The 19,306-nt window shown below is 44.4% G+C and overlaps 3 long non-coding RNA genes across 4 annotated transcripts in view; 1 reads left to right on the top strand and 2 right to left on the bottom strand.

Annotated features, from left to right (window-relative positions):
- LOC137650154 (uncharacterized) overlaps positions 1-19,306 on the bottom strand; it is a 370,336-nt gene that overhangs the window by 10,609 nt on the left and 340,421 nt on the right. The window lies entirely within an intron of this gene.
- LOC137650152 (uncharacterized) overlaps positions 1-19,306 on the top strand; it is a 407,979-nt gene that overhangs the window by 61,744 nt on the left and 326,929 nt on the right. The gene's annotated exons all lie outside the window — the stretch shown is intronic.
- Positions 62-19,306, bottom strand: part of LOC137650153 (uncharacterized) — a 48,600-nt gene continuing 29,355 nt past the window's right edge. The window contains exons 5-6 of one of the 2 annotated variants that reach the window (XR_011045932.1): positions 16,893-17,011; positions 62-1,146 (exon numbers count right to left, since the gene is read on the bottom strand). This is a non-coding gene — a long non-coding RNA (uncharacterized lncRNA). The remainder of the gene's footprint in view (positions 1,147-16,892; positions 17,012-19,306) is intronic. The other variant, XR_011045933.1, reaches the window with a different exon arrangement.

Below are 19,306 nucleotides of genomic sequence, written 5' to 3'. Positions count from 1 at the left end.
TGAAATAGCCCAGCCTTTTTTATGAAATAGCCCAGCCCCTCTACCCATGAAATAACTCTACATGAAATAACTCCTACCTGAAATGGCCCAGCCTCTACATGAAACCACTCAGTCCCTACCTGAAATAGCCCAGCATCTACCTGCAATAGCCCATCCTCTACCTTAAATTGCCCATCCTCTACCTTAAATAGTCCACCCTCTATCTGAAATAACTACTCCTTGAAAGAGCCCAGCCTCTACCCGAAATAACTCCTACCTGGAATAGCCAAGACTACTCGAAAAAGCCCAGCCTTTACTTAAAATAGCTCACCCTCTACATGAAATAACTACCACGTGAAATAACTCCTACTTGGACTTGGCATATCCCAGTCTTTACCTGAAAAAAACTCCTGCCAAAAAGAACTCCTACCACAAAGAACTCCTACCTCAAAGAATTCCTACCACAAAGAACTCCTACCACAAATAACTCCTACCACAAAGAACCCAGCATCTATCTGAAATAGCCTGCCCTCTACTGAAAGAACTCCTACCTGAAATGACTCTTACTTGAAATAGCTCACCTTCTATCGGAAAGAACGTCTAAATAACTCCTTCCTGAATTAACGATATTTGAAGCAGCCCAGCTCCTCCCTGAAATATCTTTTATAGGACTATCAAAAATTCCCTAACCAGGATTTCTACAAAAAGATCTTCCCCGGATGAAACCAGGTGGATGAGAATAAAATATAATTTACCTCTAAAAGACTTCAGGTTAGTTTACCCAATATTGCAATCTTAGTTACTGACATGGATATATAGATCTAAATTGATTTTTAACTAAATTTTAGTCCTCAGCTATTCATTAAAGCAATTTCGAATGGGAAATTAATGTACACAGGTAAAAACTAATTTCATGAAACTATAAATGAAAGAATTTGGGTAAATTAGCAAGCTAGCAATATGACTTAGCACACCGTCCAAGACTTAAAAGGATGATGCACATTAAGGACTATCCTGGATCAGTCCTGCGGGATCGGGACTCTCCTATTAAAGTCCTTCAGTCCTTCTAGAAGACCATGTAGGGCCATTGGATTATGCAAGTAGGAAGTTCTCCCTTTTCACAATGTTTAAAGGGTTTGAAGCATCCTAAGAGAAGGCCACGTTAACCTGAAAGTAAAAAAAAAAGTTAATAGGGACTCTCAGAAAATTGGTAATCAAGATCTATGAAGTACAAATTTAGTACAGTTTTAAGTAATTTTTAAGAAATAATACATTTCTAATAAATCAGTTCAATCGAAAACAAATTAGGATATCTTAAGCCCCCAAAAGTAGGATATTTTAATCCCAAAAAGTAGGATATTTCAAGTGACAAAGGTAAGATATTTTAAGCTACAAAACTAGGATATTTCAAGTCCCAAAGGGGAAATATTTAAACCCTCCAAAATTAAGATATTTTAAGCCCTCAAAATTAATATATTTCATGCCACCAAAAGTAGGACATTTTAAGACTACTAAAACAATATATTTAAAGACGCAAAAGTAAAATACTTCAAGCCTCCAAAACTAAGAAATTTTAAGCCTCAAAAAAGATATTTTAGCCCCCTAAAATGAGATATTTTAAGCCCCCAAAATAAAACATTTTAAGCCGCAAAAAATATATATTTTAAGCCACCTAAAACAAGATATTTTAAGCCCCACTATTAGGATAATTTAAGCCACAAGCAATTATGATATTCCAAAGACCCAAAATGTTATTTTCCTTAGTAAAATAAATTTTTGAATATACTTACCCGGTGATCATGTAGCTGCAGCTCTGCTGCCCGACAGAAAAAACCTTCGGGCGGGATACGCCAGCGATCGCTATACAGGTGGGGGTGTACAACAACAGCGCCATCTGTCGAGTAGGTACTCAGGTACTTCTTGTCAACAAGAACCAATTTTCTCCTCGGTCCACTGGGTCTCTATGGGGAGGAAGGGAGGGTCCTTTAATTCATGATCACCGGGTAAGTATATTCAAAAATTTATTTTACTAAGGAAAATAAAATTTTTCAATATTAATCTTACCCGGTGATCATGTAGCTGATTCACACCCAGGGGGGTGGGTGGAGACCAGCATACATGTTAACAATAGAAGGTAAGTATCCCGTATTTCATTTTAGCAGTTATTCAAAATAACAAACATAAAATTAATAAGTACCTGGTAAGGAAGTCGACTTGAACTATTACTCTGCCTTTTTAAGTACGTCTTCCTTACTGAGCCTCGCGATCCTCTTAGGATGCTGAGCGACTCCTAGGTGCTGAAGTATGAAGGGCTGCAACCCATACTAAAGGACCTCATCACAACCTCTAATCTCGGCGCTTCTCAAGAAAGAATTTGACCACCCGCCAAATCAACCAGGATGCGAAAGGCTTCTTAGCCTTCCGTACAACCCAAAAGCAACAATAAAAAGCATTTCAAGAGAAAGATTAAAAAAGGTTATGGGGTTATGGGAATGTAGTGGTTGAGCCCTCACCTACTACTGCACTCGCTGCTACGAATGGTCCCAGGGTGTAGCAGTTCTCATAAAGAGACTGGACATCTTTAAGGTAAAATGATGCGAACACTGACTTGCTTCTCCAATAGGTTGCATCCATTACACTCTGCAGAGATCTGTTTTGTTTGAAGGCCACTGAAGTAGCGACAGCTCTAACTTCATGTGTCCTTACCTTCAGCAAAGCATGGTCCTCCTCATTCAGATGAGAATGGGCTTCTCTAATCAAAAGTCTGATGTAATAAGAAACTGCGTTCTTCGACATCGGTAAAGCAGGTTTCTTAATAGAACACCATAAAGCTTCTGATTGTCCTCGTAATGGCTTCGTACGTCTTAAATAGTACTTAAGAGCTCTTACTGGGCAAAGTACTCTCTCTTGTTCGTTTCCAACCAAACTGGACAGACTTGGAATCTCGAACGATTTGGGCCAAGGACGAGAAGGGAGTTCGTTTTTAGCTAAAAAACCAAGCTGTAAGGAACATGTAGCCGTTTCAGATGTAAATCCTATGTTCCTGCTGAAGGCGTGTATCTCACTGACTCTTTTAGCTGTTGCTAAGCAAACGAGGAAAAGTGTCTTCAAAGTGAGATCTTTAAAAGAGGCTGACTGAAGTGGTTCGAACCTTGCTGACATCAGGAACCTTAAAACTACGTCTAAGATCCAACCTGGTGTGGCTAACCGACGCTCCTTTGAGGTCTCAAAAGACTTAAGGAGGTCCTGTAGATCTTTGTTGTTGGAAAGATCTAAGCCTCTGTGGCGGAAGACTGCTGCCAACATGCTTCTGTAACCTTTGATCGTAGGAGCTGATAGGGATCTTACCTTCCTTAGGTGTAAAAGGAAGTCAGCTATCTGCGTTACAGAGGTACTGGTTGAGGATACTGAATTCGCCTTGCACCAGCTTCGGAAGACTTCCCATTTTGACTGGTAGACCTTGAGAGTGGATGTCCTCCTTGCTCTGGCAATCGCTCTGGCTGCCTCCTTCGAAAAGCCTCTAGCTCTTGAGAGTCTTTCGATAGTCTGAAGGCAGTCAGACGAAGAGCGTGGAGGCTTGGGTGTACCTTCTTTACGTGCGGCTGACGCAGAAGGTTCACTCTTAGAGGAAGAGTCCTGGGAACGTCTACTAGCCATTGCAGTACCTCGGTGAACCATTCTCTCGCGGGCCAGAGGGGAGCAACCAACGTCAACCTTGTCCCTTCGTGAGAGGCGAACTTCTGCAGTACCTTGTTGACAATCTTGAACGGGGGGAACGCATAAAGGTCTAGATGGGACCAATCCAGAAGAAAGGCATCTACGTGAACTGCTGCTGGGTCCGGAATCGGTGAGCAATAATTTGGGAGCCTCTTGGTCATCGAGGTAGCGAACAGATCTATGGTGGGCTGACCCCACAGGGCCCATAGTCTGTTGCAAACATTCTTGTGAAGGATCCATTCTGTAGGGATGATCTGACCCTTCCGGCTGAGGCGGTCTGCCATGACATTCATGTCGCCTTGAATGAACCTCGTTACAAGCGATATCTTTCGATCTCTTGACCAGGTGAGGAGGTCCCTTGCGATCTCGAACGTCATCGAATGAGTCCCTCCTTGCTTGGAGATGTACGCCAAGGCTGTAGTGTTGTCGGAGTTCACCTCCACCACCTTGCCTAGAAGGAGGGACTTGAAGCTTCTCAAGGCCAGATGAACTGCCAGTAGCTCCTTGCAGTTGATGTGAAGTGCTCTTTGATCCGGATTCCACGTGCCCGAGCATTCCCGACCGTCCAGTGTCGCACCCCAGCCCGTGTCCGATGCGTCCGAGAAGAGAAGGTGGTCGGGGGTCTGAACAGCCAGTGGTAGACCTTCCTTGAGAAGAATGTTGTTCTTCCACCAAGTCAGTGCAGACTTCATCTCTTCGGATATAGGAACTGAGACCGCTTCTAGCGTCATGTCCTTTCTCCAGTGAGCAGCTAGGTGATACTGAAGGGGTCGGAGGTGGAGTCTCCCTAACGCGATGAACTGGTCCAGCGATGAAAGCGTCCCTATTAGACTCATCCACTGTCTGACTGAACATCGGTTCCTTTTCAGCATGCTCTGGATGCATTCTTGGGCTTGACTGATTCTGGGGGCCGACGGAAAAGCCCGAAAAGCTTGACTCTGAATCTCCATACCTAGATAGACTATAGTTTGGGATGGGACGAGTTGGGATTTTTCTATATTGACCAGGAGACCCAATTCCTTGGTCAGATCCATAGTCCATTTGAGATTCTCCAGACAGCGACGACTTGACGCAGCTCTTAAAAGCCAGTCGTCCAAATAGAGGGAGGCTCTGATGTCTGCTAAATGCAGGAATTTGGCAATATTCCTCATCAGTTTGGTAAACACTAGAGGTGCCGTGCTTAGGCCAAAGCACAGGGCTTGGAACTGGTAAACCACCTTCCCAAAGACGAACCTTAGGAAAGGTTGGGAATCTGGGTGGATGGGGACGTGAAAGTACGCGTCCTTTAGGTCTAACGAGACCATCCAGTCTTCCTTCCTGACCGATGCTAGCACCGACTTCGTCGTCTCCATGGTGAATGTCTGCTTGGTGACAAAGACATTTAGAGCACTGACGTCCAGCACCGGTCTCCACCCTCCTGTCTTCTTCGCTACTAAGAAGAGACGGTTGTAGAAGCCCGGGGATTGATGGTCCCGGACTATGACTACCGCTCCCTTTTGTAGCAAGAGAGACACCTCTTGCTGTAAAGCTAGCCTCTTGTCCTCCTCTCTGTACCTGGGAGAGAGGTCGATGGGAGTTGTTGCTAGAGGGGGCTTGCGCAAGAATGGAATCCTGTACCCCTCTCTGAGCAACTTCACAGACTGTGCGTCTGCACCCCTGTTCTCCCAGGCCTGCCAGTAGTTCTTGAGCCTGGCTCCCACTGCTGTCTGGAGAAGATGGCAGTCAGACTCTGCCTTTTGAGGACTTGGAACCCTTCTTCTTTTTGCCACGTTGACTATCGGCACGGGTACCTCCTCTGCTGGAGGTTCTGCCACGAAAGGGCGGAATGAACCTAGACGCTGGTGTGTCCATCCTAGGTCTAGGCACGGAAGGTAAAGCTGTGACTTTACGTGCGGATGACGCCACCAGGTCATGGGTGTCTTTCTGGATCAACGAGGCGGCAATCCCCTTGATCAGCTCTTCAGGAAAGAGACACTTGGATAGCGGAGCAAACATCAGCTCTGACTTCTGACATGGTGTGATCCCCGCCGACAAGAAGGAGCAAAGGTGATCTCGCTTCTTAAGCACTCCAGACACGAAAGAAGCCGCAAGCTCGCCAGACCCATCCCGAATGGCTTTGTCCATGCATGACATGATGAGCATGGCAGAGTCCTTATCCGAAGGGGAGGTCTTTCTGCTCAACGCTCCCAAACACCAGTCCAGGAAGTTGAAGATCTCAAACGCACGGAAAACTCCCTTCAAAAGATGGTCCATGTCCGAAAAGGTCCAGCAAATCTTGGAGCGTCTCATAGCCAGTCTGCGGGGAGAGTCTACCAGACTTGAGAAGTCGCCCTGGGCAGAGGCAGGAACTCCCAAGCCGAGAACTTCTCCCGTGGCATACCAGACGCTAGATTTGGAAGCAAGCTTGGTCGGGGGAAAGATGAAGGATGTCTTCCCAAGTTGCTTCTTGGCCTGCAACCACTCTCCCAGTACCCTTAAAGCTCTCTTGGATGAGCGCGCGAGTACGAGCTTCGTAAAGGCAGGAGCTGCTGACTGCATGCCTAAAGCGAACTCAGAGGGAGGTGAGCGTGGGGCTGCAGACACAAACTGGTCCGGATACAACTCCTTAAACAGGGCAAGGACTTTCCTAAAGTCTAAGGAGGGAGGCGTAGTCTTGGGTTCATCTATGTCGGAGTGTTGATCGTCCAAATGCGCAGCTTCGTCGTCATCAGAGATTCCTTCATCCGAATGCTGAGGAGGAAGCGGCAAAGGAGGAGAAGAAAGTTGAACGGCTGAATCCGGCAGCACGGGTGCATGCGTAGCTGCACTGGATCCAACATCATGCCGCTGCTGGTCAGTCTGAGAGCTGGCAACAACAAAAGCGGAGTGGTGGTGCGTGGTGGGGACTGCCGTGGGTTGCGGAGACTGCCGCATTGCGTCAAAACACGGCAGCTTGACAGCACCTTCCCACTGCTGATGCGGTAGCTCACGCATGTCAACGGAGGGTGCCGCACGTCGGCTAACGTCAACATGCGTCTGGCAGGGTCGACTGCGCATCGGTGGTGGAGCTCTCACAGCCGGAGTGTGGGAGCAGGCAGCCGCAGTGTCAGCTGAGCGCACAACCGTGGCAGGTTGTAGGTTAACGGGTGTATCGTCAACCTTCTCAGCACGATACTCCTGCATGAAGGAAGCTAGCTGAGTCTGCATAGACTGCAGCAAAGACCACTTAGGGTCTACAGCGGTTGGTGCGGCAACAGACGGAGTGATTGTCTGCTGCGGAACCATTCTACCTCTCTTGGGAGGTGTGCAGTCTTCGGAAGACTGCGGCGAGTCCGAACTGACCCAGTGGCTACACCTGGGCCGTTGGACTCGCTCGGAAGGGACCTTGCGCTTGAGAGGTCGTGAGACCTTGGTCCAGCGTTTCTGACGAGAAACTTCTTCCGCAGACGAGGAATGAATGGGCTCACTCGTCTGTTTGTGGGTGGGACGATCTCTGCAAGATACATCCGCAACCATCTGTACGCTGATCAAGGCCTGTCAAACCCTTTGGTCCTTCGACATTGCTTCTCCCCTGGGCTTGGGAGCTTGCAAGAGGTCCCGGACTGGGAGGACGACTGGCACGAACAGATGCACCCTCATGCGTAACACTGACACTTTTCACAGCACATGCACTCACTACACTTCCCACTGCACTTTTCTCCTTCAACTCTTTGACGTCGGCCAAGAGTTGATTGCGGTCATTCGCTAATGACTCAACTCTGTCACCAAGAGCCTGAATGGCACGCATCATGTCCGCCATCTAGGGTTGCTGAGAGCTAGTAGAAGGGTCGGGTGTAACCACTACAGGGGAAGGAATAGGTTGTGGGGCATGGGGAGAGGAAAAATCAAACGAGCGAGACGAACTCCTCCTGATCCTATCCTTCTCTAGCCTACGTACATTCTTAAGGAATTCTTGAAAATCGAATTCCGAAAGCCCAGCGCATTCCTCACATCGATCTTCCAATTGACAGGCTTTACCCCTACAATTGGAACAAACGGTGTGAGGATCTATAGAGGCCTTCGGAAGACGCCTAGAACAGTCCCTAGCGCTACACTGCCTGTACTTGGGGACTTGAGTAGGGTCAGACATCTTGAATTAGTCAAAGGGGGAAATCCAAAATCTATCCAAGTCGTCAACAAATAATCCAAAATCTAATCAATAAAGCTTGATAAGGTATTGATGATAACTCCTGTACAGCGAAAGCTAATAACTAGAGAGAATACATCACCAAAAAGCGTGAAAATCAACTCCAGAAACAACAGCGTATCAAGTAGGTCTTGCCGGTGGCACGACAGAGAGAAAATTGGTTCTTGTTGACAAGAAGTACCTGAGTACCTACTCGACAGATGGCGCTGTTGTTGTACACCCCCACCTGTATAGCGATCGCTGGCGTATCCCGCCCGTAGGTTTCTTCTGTCGGGCAGCAGAGCTGCAGCTACATGATCACCGGGTAAGATTAATATTGAAAAACTTGTGATATTTCAAGAAAATAAATTAGAATATTTCAGGACAAAAAAAAAAAAAAAAAAAAAGTATATCATAACCCTTTTACCCCCAGGCTATTTGGAAATTTCCAACCCTTAACCCCCAGGGGGTTATTTTTTTCCCAGCATATTTTGCAGTATATTTTTTTTAAATTGCTCTAAAAGCCTTAATTTTTGTCATAGAAAGGTCAGGTTGGTCTCATTCTCTTGGAAAATGCCAGAATTTTCTCTAAAAATTATCAAAAATATGAAAAAAAAAACTTTATAGCATTTTTTGGCAAGGACATATCGGTACATCCATGGGGGTAAAGGGATGGCTTTTGTGAAACGTACCAGTACGTCCTTTGGGGGTAAAAGGGTTAAGTACTGATAATAAGACGTGCTAGAGTTCCTATATCAAGTTTTCAACATTGAATTCATACAGATACAAGTAGAAAGACCTTTGCTAAAAAAATTAAACTAGGTTGAATTAACCCTTTTACCCCCAAAGGACGTACTGGTACGTTTCACAGAAGCCATCCCTTTACCCCCATGGACGTACCGGTACGTCCTTGCAAAAAACTGCTATTTATATTTTTTTTTTGCTTATTTTTGATAATTTTTTCAGAAACTTCCGGCATTTTCCAAGAGAATGAGACCAACCTGACCTCCCTATGACAAAAATTAAGGCTGTTAGAGCAATTTGAATAAATTATATTGCAAAATGTGCTTGAAAAAAAAAATAACCCCCGGGGGTAAAGGGTTAGAAAGTTCCAAATAGCCTGGGGGTAAAAGGGTTAAAGGTTTATAAGTGTGGTAACGTCCCAGACTGGTGAACGTCAGACTGGGGTTCGAGTCCCGCTCAAACTCGTTAGCTCATTTGGTTGCTGCACCCTTACCATCCTTTTAAGATAAGGATGGGGGCTTTGGAGGAGCCTATAGGTCTACCTGCTGTGTCATCAGCAGCCATTGCCTGGCCCTCCTTGGTCCTAGCTTGGGTAGAGAGGGGATTTGGGCGCTGATCATATGTATATATGGTCAGTCTTTAGGGCATTGTCCTGCTCAATAGTGGAATGTCACTGTCCCTTGCCTCTGCCATTCATGGGCGGCCTTTAAACCTTTAAAACTAAATGGAGACACAGAACTAAACTCTAAACTTACAAGAGTTTAAAACATAAAAAAAAAAAACATTAATTTAATCTGAGTTCTGAAAAGAAAAATCATTCAACAAAAATATATGTATGATTCTTTAATCTAATACAGTTTGAGTAAGTCCTATCACATGAATTTTAATCTAAAAACTCCACTACTTGAAATTCTCATAAAATGGAAAACCCTTCTCTACAAATACTGAATCTTCAATATCAGATATCAGGCTCACATAAGTTTTTATAGTTTATGAAATATCTGCTTTGATGTTACTGTTTTTAAAATATTTTATTTTAATTGCTCATCATTTCTCAGATCATTCATTTATTTTCTTTCCTCACTGGGCTATTTTTCCCTGGTAGAGCCCTTGGGCTTATAGCATGTTGCTTTTCTAACTAGAGTTGTAGCTTAGCTAGTAATAATAATATGTTATTTTCATTAGTAAAATAAATTTTTGAATATACTTACCCGATAATCATGTAGCTGTCAACTCTGTTGCCCGACAGAAATCTACGGTCGGGATACGCCAGCGATCGCTATTCAGGTGGGGGTGTACACAACAGCGCCATCTGTGGTCAGGTACTCTAGTACTTCTTGTCAACACCACCTCAATTTTTTCCTCGGTCCACTGGTTCTCTATGGGGAGGAAGGGTGGGTCAATTAAATCATGATTATCGGGTAAGTATATTCAAAAATTTATTTTACTAATGAAAATAACATTTTTCAATATTAATCTTACCCGATAATCATGTAGCTGATTCACACCCAGGGTGGTGGGTGGAGACCAGCATACATGTTAACAAAGAAGCTAAGTATCCCGTATTTTATTTTATTAGTTATTCAAAAATAACATAAAATAAATAAGTACCTGGTAAGGAAGACGACTTGAACCATTACTCTGCCTTTATTAAGTACGTCTTTCTTACTGAGCGTAGCGGTCCTCTTAGGATGCTGAACGACTCTTAGGTGCTGAAGTATAAAGGGCTGCAACCCATACTAAAGGACCTCATCACAACCTTTAACCTCGGCGCTTCTCAAGAAAGAATTGACCACCCGCCAAATCAACAAGGATGTGGAAGGCTTCTTAGCCGACCGTACAACCCATAAAAAGTATTCAAGAGAAAGGTTAAAAAGGTTATGGGATTATGGGAATGTAGTGGCTGAGCCCCCGCCTACTACTGCATTCGTTGCTACGAATGGTCCCAGGGTGTAGCAGTTCTCGTAAAGAGACTGGACATCTTTGAGATAGAATGATGCAAACACTGACTTGCTTCTCCAATAGGTTGCATCCATAACACTCTGCAGAGAACGGTTCTGTTTGAGGGCCACTGAAGTAGCCACAGCTCTCACTTCATGTGTCCTTACCTTCAGCAAAGCAAGGTCTTCTTCCTTCAGATGAGAATGTGCTTCCCTAATCAGGAGCCTGAATAGGTAAGAAACTGAGTTCTTAGACCTTGGAAGAGAAGGCTTCTTGATAGCACACCATAAGGCTTCTGATTGTCCTCGTAAAGGTTATGACCTTTTTAGATAGTACCTAAGTGCTCTAACTGGGCAAAGTACTCTCTCCAGTTCGTCCCCCACCAAGTTGGACAGGCTTGGGATCTCGAACGACTTAGGCCAAGGACGTGAAGGAAGCTCGTTTTAGCAAAAAACCGAGCTGCAAGGAACATGTAGCCGTTTCAGATGTGAAAAACTATGTTCCTGCTGAAGGCGTGGATCTCACTTACTCTTTTAGCTGTTGTCAAGCACACGAGGAAAAGAGTTTTTAATGTGAGGTCCTTAAAAGAGGCTGATTGGAGAGGTTCAAATCTTGATGACATAAGGAACCTTAGGACCACGTCTAGATTCCAGCCTGGAGTGGAAACCGACGTTCCTTTGAGGTCTTAAAAGACCTAAGGAGGTCCTGTAGATCTTTGTTGGTGGAAAGATCCAAGCCTCTGTTTGCGGAAAACCGCTGCCAACATACTTCTGTAACCCTTAATCGTAGGAGCTGAAAGGGATCTTACGTTCCTTAGATGTAACAGGAAGTCAGCAATCTGGGTTACAGTGGTACTGGATGAGGAAACTGCATTGGCCTTGTACCAGCTTCGGAAGACTTCCCCTTTAGACTGATAGACTCTGAGAGTGGATGTCCTCCTTGCTCTGGCAATCGCTCTGGCTGCCTCCTTCGAAAAGCCCCTAGCTCTTGAGAGTCTTTCGAAAGTCTGAAGGCAGTCAGACGAAGAGCGTGGAGGTTTGGATGTACCTTCTTTACGTGAGGTAGACGTAGAAGGTCCACTCCTAGAGGAAGAGTCCTGGGAATGTCGACCAGCCATTGCAGTACCTCTATGAACCATTCTCTCGCGGGCCAGAGCGGAGCCAACCAACGTCAGCCGTGTCCCTTTGCGAGAGGCGAACTTCTGAAGTACCCTGTTGACAATCTTGAACGGCGGGAATGCATACAGGTCGAGATGGGACCAATCCAGCAGAAAAGCATCCACGTGAACTGCTGCTGGGTCTGGAATCGGAGAACAATACAACGGGAGCCTCTAGGTTATCGAGGTAGCGAACAGATCTATGGTTGGCTGACCCCACAGGGCCCAAAGTCTGCTGCAAACATTCTTGTGAAGGGTCCACTCTGTGGGGATGACCTGACCCTTCCGGCTAAGGCGATCTGCCATGACATTCATATCGCCCTGAATGAACCTCGTTACCAGCGTGAGCTTTCGATCTTTTAACCAGATGAGGAGGTCCCTTGCGATCTAGAACAACTTCCACGAATGAGTCCCTCCCTGCTTGGAGATGTAAGCCAAGGCTGTGGTGTTGTCAGAGTCCACCTCCACCACCTTGTTAAGCTGGAGGGACTTGAAGTTTATCAAGGCCAGATGAACCGCCAACAGCTCCTTGCAATAGATGTGAAGTGTCCTTAGCTCCTGATTCCATGTTCCCGAGCATTCCTGTCCGTCCAAAGTCGCACCCCAGCCCGTGTCTGATGCGTCAGAGAAGAGACGGCGGTCGGGTTTCTGAACAGCCAAAGGTAGACTTCCTTGAGAAGAAAGCTGTTCTTTCACCACGTGAGAGTAGACCTCCTCTCTTCGGAAACAGGAACTGAGATCGTCTCTAGCGTCATGTCCTTTATCCAGTGAGCCGCTAGATGATACTGAAGGGGGGGAGGTGGGGTCTCCCTAACTCGATGAACAGGGCAGCGATGAAAGTGTCCCTGTTAGACTCATCCACTACCTGACTGAGCATCGGTTCCTTCTCAGCATGCTCTGGATGCAATCTAGGGCTTAGTATATCTTTGGGGCCGACGGAAAAGCCCGAAAAGCTCGACTCTGAAGATCCATACCCAGGTAGACAATGGTCTGGGATGGGACGAGCTGGGACTCCTCAAAATTGACCAGGAGGCCCAGTTCCTTGGTCAGATCCATAGTCCATCTGAGAATCTCCAGACAGCGACGACTTGTGGGAGCTCTTAAAAGCTAGTCGTCTGACGGAGCCGGACACAAGATCATGGTACTGCTGCACAGTCTGTGAACTGTCAACCATGGGGAAGCGAGGAAGTAAAGTGACAACCCGAAGCTGTCTAGACTGTCTGGGTCGTACAGACAACTCCTTATCGGGTTGCTGAGGTTGCCGCACTGCGTCACAACAAGTCACTTCTGCTGGTTGTTGAACGTCTTCCCAGTGACACACTGACTCCGTAAACAAAAAATCCTCTAACAAGGACTAAGCTTGGACTGCATGTCTTGCAACACAGCTCAAGGTCTATGGGAGCAGGTGTGGTAACAGACGGGGTTAGCGACTGAAGTGGAACCATTACCCTCCCTGGAAGCATGCTATGCTTAAATAAAAGTCCATAGGAGGCTAAGCAGCTAAAGGCTCCTCTCCAAATGACAGAGTCCTCAAGGGAAAATCAGAAGGAGGGAGAATAGTACTTTCTCATCTACAGGAACCATATCCGAGAAAAGCTAAGTTCTCTCAGTGAGGGTTTCACTGGTGCAAAAGCAGCAGACTAGAAGGCAACGTTATGAAACTGCTTGACAGTCTAGTGAGTTGGCAACAACCAAAGATGTGTGACTGAGAAGCATGCGGTAAGGTATGCAGAGCATGCTGTATGTAGAGCATGCTGTAAGGTAAGCAGAGCATGTTGCATGGCGTGCGGCTTATGCTGCATGGGATGAGGCTCATGCTGCATGGGATGAGGCTCATGCTGCATGGTATGAGACTCATGCTGCATGGGATGAGGCTCAAGCTGCAAGGGATGAGGCTTATGCCGCATGCGTTGAGGAGGATGCCGCATAGTATGAGGCTCCTGCCTCATGGGTTGAGGCGGTTATTTATTCTTAAAAGGAAATCTGAACCTGACCCTAATCTAGCTGTCCGAGGATTTACCTGTTGAGACATCAGTCTCTTTACCAGCGAGTTTTACCAGATTTCCCCGGGCCACCACGTGACACAATTGGTAGTAATTCATTCCAATTACCCCTAATGAGTCAATATGGATAAATATCAACACAACATCGTGTTCAAATAGAAATAAATTTCTACCTCATACTTGGGATCGAACGCTAGCCCCTTCTAATGAAAGGCCAGGTCAAAACCAACCATGCCACGAGAGCCCATTGCCGCATAGCATGAGGCTCCTGCCTCATGGTTTGAGGAGGACGCTGCGCAGAGAGAGGCTCATGCTGTGAAGAATGCGGTTGCTGCATGCGTTGAGGCGGCTGCCTCATAGCATGAGGTTCCTCAAGAGTTGAGGCTCTTGCCTTAAGAGTTGAGGTTGCCTCAAGAGTGGAGGTGGCTGCCGCAAGAGTTGAGGTTGCTGCCTCAAGGATGGTGGAGGTTGCCGCAACGCAAGAGGTATCTGGCAACTCCCAATGCGGCAGCTCACGCGTGGAGGTAGGTTGAGGAACCTCAACATCATACGTCTGGCAGGGTGGACTGCGCAGAGGTGGAGTTGAGGTTGCTGCCTCGAGGATGGTGGAGGTTGTCGCACCGCAAGAGGTTGCTGCCTCGAGGATGGAGGAGGTAGTCGCAACACAAGAGGCTCCTACCTCAAGGGTAGAGGAGGTTGCTGCAAAGCATAAGGCTCCTGCCTCAAGTGTTGAGGAGGTTGCCGCGTGGCAAGAGGCTCCTGCCTCAAGGAAAGTGGAGGTTGCTGCACAGAGCTGGTATCTGGCAACTCCCAATGCGGCAGCTCACGCATGGAGGTAGCTGAGGAACCTCAACATCATACGTCTGGCAGGCTGGACTGCGTAGAGGTGGAGGGGCGCTCGCAGGAGGAGGTGTGTTAACCTTCTCTGCCTGAAACTCCTGCATCAACACCGCAAGCTGAGACTGCATTGTCAGCAGCATAGACCACTAGAGTTTAAGAAAGACAACAACAAACGGAGCTACTGTCCGTTGAAACTGAGGGTCTAAAACAGCTGGTGCGGCAACAGACGGAGTTACTGTCTGTTGCGATACCACCTTGCCTCTCTGGGAGGTGTGCAGTTGTCGTACTGCAGCAAGTCCGAACTGACCCAGTGCTAATGGCACCACCTAGGAGTTGGACTTGCGCGGAAGGGACCGACTTGCACTTAAAAGCTGCAAGATTTGGTCCATGGTTTCTGTGAGAAACCTCTTCCGCAGACGAGGAATAAATGGGCTCTCTCGTCTTTGTGTGGGTGGGGTGATCACGTCGGCTACGTGAGTTGGTTACACCCGAAATCACGGAGGGAAACGTCTGTTCGTCGATCAAGGCCTGCTGAACCCATAAGTCCTTCGACATTACTTCTCCCCTGGGCTTGGGAGCTTGTAAGAGGTCCCAGACTAGGCGAACAACTGGCACGAACAGATGAACCCTCGAACGCAACACTGTAACACTTTGCGCTTATCACTTTTGATTTTCTGTTTGCACTTATTTCACTGAACTCGAAACTTTAAGTGGTTTGTACCTGAAACACGCAATTCTATCCTTCATTAAAAGTTAGTAATTGCGAAAACAGTATTACAATGTAACAGAAAAACATAATGAAAGATAAATAATTCAGTGGCTGGAAAAGACACTAAACACTAGATCAAATAAACTACGTTTAAAATCTCTCACCGCATAAAGCCTGAGAACAAGAATAAAACTCTAGAAACGTTTACCTTCTTCCCCTAAAGAGACTAGGGAGAAGAGCAAAAACGATAACAACGTTACCCGCTTGAACGAAACGTTTATCCTCCTCTCTCTCCCTCCGTCTCTATCTCTCTCTCTCTCTCTCTCTTGACTTAGCACCTGAGAGAAGAGCCCAATTATATATATCGTTAAAACATATTATTGTTAAAGGAAAAAAACTGAAAGGTTTCCCAAATAAAAAGTTCCTTTATTAGAATTAAAACCATTTAAGCTAAGAAAGAATGAACAAAACGCTAGAATCGGTTTACTCTTACTGCAACGTGACACCGTGATAGACTCTCTCTCTATCGTAAGGATAGAGCGCAAGTTGAACGTTCTGAACGTCAACAACTGCAGAGACAAAACAAAACGTTAGTTCAACTTTGAAAACAGTACAAGACTATCAAAGAAATTCTTTCAAAAACATTAAAATAGCATAATATGTTAACAGGTAAAAACGAAATGACGGGCTCAATGTTAATTAACTTCGGTTCAAGAAAAGACCGCCTACTATTAGGAAAGGTCGAAAATAAACAAATATAAAAATTAATTTTAATAAGTTTATAATAAAAGGAAGTTAATCAAAGAGGCCTATAAAAGGTGGAGAGATATAAAATAAATCTATAACTTTGTTAAGCAAAATTAAGAGAGTCTATACTCTCTTCGACACCAACACTTCCATCTAAGGGAAGGGTCGGCCATTTAAAAGTGAAAGAGAGTTCATACTCTCTTCGTACCAAAATTAAATAAAAAATTAAATCAAATTAATTCCAAAAACTTGCTAAGCTAATGATATAGCTTCCTGAATAGCGAAGGCTAAACTCTAGAGCAAATACATCACCAAATCGTGAGCAATAACTCCAGAATCAACAGCGTATCCAAGTAGGTCTAGCCGGAGGCACGACAGAGGAAAAATTGAGGTGGTGTTGACAAGAAGTACTAGAGTACCTGACCACAGATGGCGCTGTTGTGTACACCCCCACCTGAATAGCGATCGCTGGCGTATCCCGACCGTAGATTTCTGTCGGGCAACAGAGTTGACAGCAACATGATTATCGGGTAAGATTAATATTGAAAAAATAATAATAATAATAATAATAATAATAATAATAATAATAACTATAACTATTTTAAGTGTTCATAATTTCTAATATCGTTTATTTCCTTATTTCCTTTCATCACTGAGCTATTTTTCCCTGTTAGAGCTCTTGGGCTTATAGCATGTTGCTTTTCCAACTAGGGTTGTAGCTTAACTAGTAATAAAAATAACAAGAGTAACAATATTTAGGCTACTCAGCCCAGTCTAAAATCCCTAGTCTGTAATCTTGTGACTAAGTTTAAATGTCACAAAATCTATTCTAGATTCTAAAAATCACACATTTAAAATAAATTTTACCATCCAAATGAAGTTTACAGTATTAGATAACTGAAGATGCCATACTTATCTCGTCTCATATGGAAGATGGGAGACTGAAGACCTTAGACAGTTTCTCAAATTCTTGGACATCAACGTCTGCGCCTCCTCCAGGCTTCAGTGCCATACCAAACTGGAACACAAATCTAGAAAGAATTGAAAAGGTCATTTCAACAGATTTTTTGCTTTTGCCTATTGTACCTAACTAATTCTTCCTAAAATTTTGACAAAAAAGTAAACTTGAAGTTTTGTTGTCCAAAAAAGTAGGTAACTATTATTTAATGTCTAAGTCCGTTTTACATAACTAATTTTTCCTAATATTATTTAACTACAAGAGGAAGGCCAAGGTTTGGGTGGATGGATGGAGTGAAGAAAGCTCTGGGTGATAGGAGGATAGATGTGAGAGAGGCAAGAGAGCGTGCTAGAAATAGGAATGAATGGCGAGCGATTGTGACGCAGTTCTGGTAGGCCCTGCTGCTGCCTCCGATGCCTTAGATGACCGCGGAGGTAGCAGCAGTAGCGGATTCAGCATTATGAAGCTTCATCTGTGGTGGATAACGGGGGAGGGTGGGCTGTGGCACCCTAGCAGTACCAGCTGAACTCGGTTGAGTCCCTTGTTAGGCTGGGAGGAACGTAGAGAGTAGAGGTCCCCTTTTTTGTTTTAGTTTCATTTGTTGATGTCGGCTAACCCCCAAAATTGGGGGAAGTGCCCTGGTATATGTATGTATGTATGGTTCCACATCATTGGGGCTCGTGGGTTGCAATTTCCCTATTCAAACAGGTTATAATTAACATGGGAATGCAGTTTTGGGTTTGCAGGGCGATTAATAATACCCAATGATTTTCTATCCTCCTCATTGCTTTTGATGTTGATATAAATTGCATCAGAGTATTGAAAAAATGGGTCACATATAGGGAACGGGAAAATTTTGATGCTGAGAATTTTATTGAAGCTAGTGTAGCGCAAATGTCTTGTGAGAACACACAATGTGAACATATGGTAGATAGAGAATGTGTTGGGTGTTATACAAATAAATATAATGACAATTTTGAAAAAATGTATGATACCATGTGTCCCATAGAGCAAACAAATAGTTGTACGCGAAAATGTTAGATGGTATAATAGTGAGCTGTTAAAGGCAAAAAGACATAGACATAAGATGGAAGGTAGATGGAAAAGAGCCAAATCCTCACAATCCAGAAATCTATATAATAAGGCCAGAAATGACTATAACATCCTGTTGGAAAAAACAAAAAGAAAATTCTACAACGGCGAAAGTAAAAAAACTAATAACATGAGGGACTTTAACAAAAACCTTGATGATTTGATGGGATTAAAGAAAAAATATGTCTTGCCTGATAATGTTTGTGCAGAGAAATTTGCAATATTCTTCAATGAAAAAATTGATAAAATTTACAGAGGTTTCCCCCAAAATCACTTGGAAGGACAGTCAGTTATGCCAGTGAAGGCGGGTAAGAAGTTAATAAAATTTAGGGAAATAAATATGTGCGACTTGTTAAAGGTTATGAGAGAGATGAAGAATACATATTGTGGAAACGACCCTTTCCCAAACAGTTCTATAAGTGAAGCTCCAAATAAACAAGTCGTATATAATATTTACCTGAACATAATTAACCTAAGTATATCACAATCCTGTTTTCCTAGCTGTGAAAAAACTGCGTTGATCAAACCAATATACAAAAGAAAAGGTGATGTAAACGAGCTAAATTCATATAGGCCCATTTCAAATTTATCCTACATGTCGAAGCTTATTGAAAAAGTCATAAGTGAGCAACTATGGGCGCATATTGATGAGTTAGAAGTATTCCCGGGAAATCGATCGGCCTACAAAGCTAATCACTCTACAGAAACTACCTTATGCTCAATAATGAATGATATGATAGGTCTTCTTGATGAGGGAAAGTGTGGAATTTTGATTATGTTAGATCTTAGTGCTGCTTTCGATACTGTTGTGCACGAGTACTTACTTGACGACTTAAAGTCTATTGGAGTGACTGAGGAAGCACTGGAAATTTTGCGAAGTTACTTAATGAATAGGAAGACTATTGTAGAAGTTTCTGGAAACTGATCCAGTGATAGAATCCTTATGAAATGTGTACCCCAGGGTAGTGTTCTGGGCCCTATCTTGTTCAACATATATACTATCGAGCTATCATACATCTTGAAAATACAAAAAGTGGGTTTTAAACTATATGCAGATGATACTCAGTTCTACCTTTCAACTTCAACAACACAAGATACAAAGAAGAAAATTGATGAGATAATGACTGAAATAAAAACATGGATGCAAAGGAAAAAGCTTAAATTAAATGATGAGAAAACAGAATGTATGTTTTTTGGCACAAAGGTGGCTTTGAAGAATTGCCAGTTATTTCAAAGTATAAAAATTGGTGATGCTGATGTTGGGATTGTGCCTGTT

The sequence above is a fragment of the Palaemon carinicauda genome, chromosome 11 (assembly GCF_036898095.1).
Source record: "Palaemon carinicauda isolate YSFRI2023 chromosome 11, ASM3689809v2, whole genome shotgun sequence".
Taxonomy (NCBI): domain Eukaryota; kingdom Metazoa; phylum Arthropoda; class Malacostraca; order Decapoda; family Palaemonidae; genus Palaemon; species Palaemon carinicauda.
This window is presented reverse-complemented; position numbering and strand designations above follow the sequence as displayed.